This window comes from Triticum dicoccoides, unplaced genomic scaffold, assembly GCF_002162155.2.
Source record: "Triticum dicoccoides isolate Atlit2015 ecotype Zavitan unplaced genomic scaffold, WEW_v2.0 scaffold54219, whole genome shotgun sequence".
Taxonomy (NCBI): domain Eukaryota; kingdom Viridiplantae; phylum Streptophyta; class Magnoliopsida; order Poales; family Poaceae; genus Triticum; species Triticum dicoccoides.
Window position 1 is genome coordinate 22318 of NW_021280588.1, and position 6520 is coordinate 28837.

Below are 6520 nucleotides of genomic sequence, written 5' to 3' on the forward strand. Positions count from 1 at the left end.
AAATAAGTTTCCCATGTGATATGTGCTCTAGTTGGGAAAATTTGCAAATGTGAATTTCGAATTTATTTGCAAAATCTCTCTAGAATTTAGTAAAATGGGCATAACTTTTGCATACTAACCCCGTTAAACATTTTCAAAATCCTCAAAAACCTAACAGAAAAAAAGTTACGGGGCTTTTAAGATCTAGAGTGGAAAAAATCGAAATTTTTTCAAACTTTGGTCAAACAATGGTCAAACTAATTATTCTAGAATATTAGTGTTACTAAATAATTATTTCAGTTATTTTAAATTTTGGTCAAATCTGGTCAAACTATGGTCAAACAATGGTCAAACTAATTATTCAAGAAATATTAGTGTTACTAAATAATTATTGTTTTTTAAAACAATAGTTTCAAACTCAAACAGTGAAATTTGTCACTTCATGCTCAAGCTGGGGAGTGGGAGGATGGGTGACCGTTCGGGAAGTTAGATGATTTGGAATGATGAGAGGTGATTAGAGATTAGAGGATAAATTGAATAATGATGAGGGGTGGTGATTAGAGATTAGAGGTTAAAATAATTCAGAAATTTGAAAGTAAAAAAATAAAAGAAAATTCAGAAAAAAAATTCATAAAAAAAATCATAAAATCTCCTTTAGTCCCGGTTGGTGTTACCAACTGGGACTAAAGGTGGAGCTCCACGTGGCCACGACCTTTAGTCCCGGTTCGTGTTAGAACCGGGACTAAAAGGGGGAGGCATTAGTAACGACCCTTTAGTCCCGGTTCATGAACCGGGACTAAAGGCCCTTACAAACCGGGACAAATGCCCTGTTTTCTACTAGTGTCTGCCCAGGGACTTGGTGAGAGCATCCGCAAGTTGGTCCTTAGTACCCACATAATCGAGGTCAATCTGGCCAATCTCAACACATTCTCGAATGAAGTTGTACCTCAGATCAATATGCTTGCTACAATTGTGATGTACAGGGTTCTTGCTTAGTGTGATCGCCAATTTTTTGTCGAGCAGCAACAGGATGCTTCTCGGTGTAGTACTCTGATGAATGTCACCGAGCAGCCTGCTCGACCACGCTGCCTGCATGGCAGCTGTGGCCGCCGCAACATACTCCCCCTCACAGGAGGTCATAGCAATGATCTTCTGCTTCTGAGACGCCCATGTGAGCAGATTTTCTACAAGGAAGAAGACAGAGCCACCGGCGAAAACATAATTGTTGGCTAAAAGTAGATCGAAGACTTGACGAAGTCTAAATCTACCTCCCAGCAAGATCAATAGACATTATTTCAACAAAAAAAATTATTGATAAATATGTCATGGGAACAAATGTCAATTTTTATAATTGGGACTGTCTCTGGTACCGAGGTGTTGACCATGCCACCATCCACCAATAACCATTATGTATCAAGTTGACTTTGTATTCCAATCAAGTCTTGCCTTGGGTATAGTAGCTGCTACTCGTCCACGTCTACATCAAAACCATTTAAAATCTTAGACATCCCACCAATTTTGTTTCGATGCATGCATATTTTTGGAATCAAAATCAGCAGCACCCAGCTAGCAGTTACTTGTCGAGAAGTGGTTTGGTTTTATTACTTTTCGAGAAGTGCCCAGTTACGGCCCCCGCCCACATGTTTCTTTGTCGTTATTTAGCTAATGGTAGAAGATCTCTTACAATCAAACGGCATGGTCCATTTTGTAGAGTAATAGTAAATCAATACCCTAATCATGGATCGATCGGGTAAGCTGCTGACCATTGCGTTCTCTGAACCACTTGGGCATTTACTTGGGCTAGCGATTACTTTCATAATGCTACTTCTCTATTGAAAACGCATAGGGAGCTAATCAAAGAATTGAAGCAAAGCGCATAGGGTGAAAATATGGCAATACCTTTACGAAGTTCTATTATCAGAATATTATTGTTTTTGCATTTTTGATTCAGTTGAAATCAATACAAAGCAGCTGAAATAACCACCACAAAGAAACATGCTGATGCAAATGTAAAAGCCATAATTGTAACAAGGTACACCCCCTTAAACACATCAAGGGCTGAGATTCATCCATACCACTTCGCTGCTAGGGGCACGATCGTCTTATGTAAGAAATATTGCCCCCGCGCGTCCGCGGCGATACCCCCGCGCGCCTGTGTATACGCGGCTGCGGGACGAGCCGAGCGGCTTGGCAGTCGTGAGGGCGCCAGCCGAGCCGAGCAGTTGGCAGTCGCGAGGGCGTGTTTTTTTTAAAAAGTCGGCGTTGACCGGTGGGGCGTACGAGTGGACGTGGCGCGGACGGCCGTATCGTCGTACAATAACTGCATTGCAGTAATGGCGGCGTGCATGCAGGCGCCGACTGCTCGCGGCAGATCTCGTCCTACCCACCTGGTAGCCTCGTAGTCCGCGCCTGCCACTGCCGCCCGTGCGGCGACCGGGCGCCTGCCGCCAGCCTTCCGCCTCGGGCCGGCAGTAGACGCGACCGGTCGGCTGCGGCCGCTGCGGCGACCGCCCGCCCGCCTTGAGGCGCCACCGACGCGTCGACTGCCGCGCCTGCCACTCTCGCACCTTCCCACGCCACTGTTGCAGCGTCCAGACGCCACCGACGTCTCGCCTGTCGCGCCGCACCTTCACACGCCGCCGCTGCCTCGCTTTGACACGGCACCGCTGTCGCGCGTGCCGCCAGCCGGCCGCCTCTTCCTCGGGGCGTGCGCCACCGACGACTCGCCCGCCCACCTCCCTCCCCCGCCTTCTATAAAAGAGCGCGCCACGCCGTGCCATCTCCCTCGGCCCGCCCATCTCTCTTCCTCTCCTCGCCCGCCCATCTTGCTCTCCTCGCCGCAATGTCTCCAGCGACTCCGACGAGGGCGCGTGGCCGACCGGCGTCTGGCCGCTGAGCCTCACCATCGCCGACACGGAGCTTATGGCCCGGTACGGCGTGTTGGTGCCGCCGGCAGCCAAGGTGCCGGGGCCATGGCGGATCGGGGCGAACGGCATCCCCACCATGGGACCGCCGCCGACGAGGGAGAAGCTCCGTGAGTTCCCTGGCGGCCGGTACAACCGGAGGGCCCGGCGCAGGTTCTGGCGCGGGAAGAACTTCGACATCGTCCTCGGCGTGTTCAGGGACGTGGCGGCCGACCGCATCGTCGGGGACATTACCGGCGAGGCCGACACTTCCCGTTGTCACCGTCACGGCCCACCTCCAGCCGGCCCCACTGCCTCGACACAGCAGGCGCCCCCTGCCCCGGCGCTGGTCGACATCCCGCCGGTGCAGGCCGCCCTCACGCAAGACGGAGACCCCGACGACACGCCGGGGCTAGTTGCGGTGCTGGCCCGGTCGGCAGAGGAGGCGGCGGCCACTCGTGAGGAACGAGAGCGGTTGGTGGCCATAGCGGCGGTGCAGGAGCAGCAGGCGCGGGAAGACAACTGGTGGGATTTTAGCGACGACGACGACGACGATGACAATGGCGGCGACGGCGGCGAAGGAGAGGCAGGCAGTATGGCGCCGGTCGTCGACCTCACTGGCGCCAGCGACGACGAGTAGTCTAGTTTTAGGGTATTTTATTTAAATTTCGGTCTAAGTTATGTAAGAGCAGTGCTCGGTTATGTTTAGGGTTATGTAAAATATTTTGAATTATGAATGAACTCGGAGTGGTTTATCTGGAAAAAAAAATCTGTATGTTTAATTTGATGTTAGTCATGCAACTTGGAAAAATAAACGGAAACATGAATTTTAACGGTACGAGACGATACTCGACACACAAATTGTAGAAAAATCAGTCGCAAAACGCATGCATGGGTCCTTCCCTCATACCCGAAGGGTGTCCGGAGAACTTGTCATGCATGCACAGCAAAAACATATTGCGTCACGTCCGGGGTGTGGTATGTGGTGTTGTCACCTAAAAATTATAAAAAATTCTTGAAGCGATAAAAAAGACAGAAAGCTTTTCATGCATCCTACTGATGATGGTGGAACACTATAAAAAAATGTGGGTACATTTGAAGGCTGTCGGAAAAAAAAACTCCTGCCCGAACGTTCTCCGGAGTAGGAGGCGAATTTTTCGACATATTCGGAATGACCTCAACTTTTGCAAGTGAGTTGATATGCCCACCTCCACAGTCAATACAAGATTTGAATGTATTTGGACATGAAAAACATGTTGCGTCACGTCCGGGGATGTGGTATGTGGTGTTTTCATCGAAAAAATTATGGAAAATTCATAAAGTAAAAAAACCCAGAAAACTTGTCATGCATCGTACGATGGTGGAACACTATGGAAAAAACTTGAGTTAATTTCAAGGATGTCGAAAAAAAATTAGTTGGTATGTTCACCCTGACATTCAATCCAAGAATTGAACGTATTTGAACACCAAAAAACATTCATAAAGCGATAAAAAATATTTAAAACATGACATGCATCCTAGTGATGATGGTGGAACACTATAAAAAAAATATAGAAGGCAAAAAAAATAGTGATGCAAGAAAAAAGTCCACCTGTGCTTGCACGCCGCAACTGCGCTTAATCGGTCTGGCCCGATCAAGCTGGGTGGCGAAAGGGCCGGCCTTTCGGCCCAGCTACGGCCTGCAGCACTGGCCAACGGGACAGTGGCGGGGCGGGGCGGGAATCAGGGGAGTTCGAAACGGTGGTGGGAGCTTGGTATATAAACCGGTGGCGGCGGCGTTTGGCGGGCGAGGTGGGACTAAACGTTAGTCCTCACCCCCGCCGACCCTGCCACCGCACCGCGCGCGCACTTAATGGGCCGGCCCAGGCGCGATGTCGCGCACAGTCACTGGGCTGTCGCGCACACTTAATGGGCCGGCCCAGGCGCGCTGTCGCGCACAGTCACTTTTGTTAATTTATAAGTAAGAATAATGAGTTTCTATCACAATTTATAGGTAAAAATAATCAGTATATTTTTAATTTTTATGAGTTTTGTGTTAATGCCTAACATTTTGCAGCTTATTAAAAATTATTAATTAGTTTATTGATATAACTAATAATTTGGAAACGACCGTTCATAAAATAATGTACTTGACATAGAAATTATTAAGTAGTTAAATTAAAAACAGTACTTAATACAGAATTTATTAAGTAATTATATTAAAGAGAGTACTTAATATGGAATTTATTTTGTGTTGAAAATATACATATTAAAAATTTACTATTGTTATTTCTGCGCGAATTGACGAGCTGATATTAAAAAAATAAGATAGTAATAATGTCAGTTGACTTTATTTAAAGTCATATGACATTATTACTACCTTATCTAATAAATATCTCAAAGGCGGCTATATAAGCCAGTCCTGGCATCCCTCGGCGCGCGAGGTGGGACTAAAAAAGCGCCCCTTCCACTTCCCCCCGCTCCGTGAATTGTAGGACCAAACAAAAATAATCATGACAAAAAATAAGCCCACCGGTGCTTGCAAGCCGCATCTGCGCTTAATCGGTCCGGCCCGATCAAGCCGGGTGGTGAAAGGGCCGGCCTTTCGGCCCAGCGACGACCTGCAGCACAGGCAACGGGGCAGTGGCGGGGCGGGACGGGAATCAGAGCAGTTCGAAACGGTTGTGGGAGGTTGGTTTATAAGCCGGTCGCCGCGTCGTTCCGCGGGCGAGGTGGGACTAAACTTTAGTCCTCACCTCCGGCGACCCTGCCCCCGCACCGCGCGCACACTTAAGGGCCGGCCCAGGCGCGCCGTCGGGCACAGTCAGGCCGTCGCGCACAGTCAAGACTTTGTTTTGTTTAAAAAGATAGTATTATGTTTTTAGTTATTTATGCCTGGCTTATAGTATAAAGAAATTCTATAATTAATAAAAGTCCAAACGTAATATAAAATTGTTAACTATATTTATTATAATAATAATGAATTGTTTATTGAAATTTATACGAAAAACAAATGAGTTTTTTACAATTAATTGCTAAAACAATAATGAGTTTTCTGATAATTAATTGATAATGAGTTTTTTGTAATGAATATTTTAATCAGTTATTTCTTTCAATTAGTGATTACATTTTTAATATTTATGTAATGTTAATTAACTTGATAACAAAATTTGAAACATATGGAAAGTTTAGTACTGTAATGTGTTGCATTAACGGCTAAATGTGTTTACATAATAATAATGCGTTGTTTTTTTAATTTATAAGTAAGAATAATGAGTTTTTTGTAATGTGTTTTCGGTGCCTTTCAGGGAGAAAACCATAGGAAATTCATACGGTGCCAGAAAATTATGAAAACTTGCAGGCATGATGGCCCTGGCGATGAGTGCGTGTGGAAAAAGTTAGGGGTCCACCGGCTGAGTAAGAAAAGAGAACGCAGTATGCGGCTGACATCGTTCATATCCGATCAGTGCCGGTTACATGGGAGGTACGAGGTGGCACGCACGAAACGTCACCCAAATTTGGGATGCAGTGGGCATGCCCATCTTAGGGCCCCACGCAAAAGTTGAACGAATTCGGACACCAAACGCACGTTGCGTCACGCCCGGTCAGTGTTTTCGGTGCGTTTCAGGGAGAAAACCATAGGAAATTCGTGCCAGAAA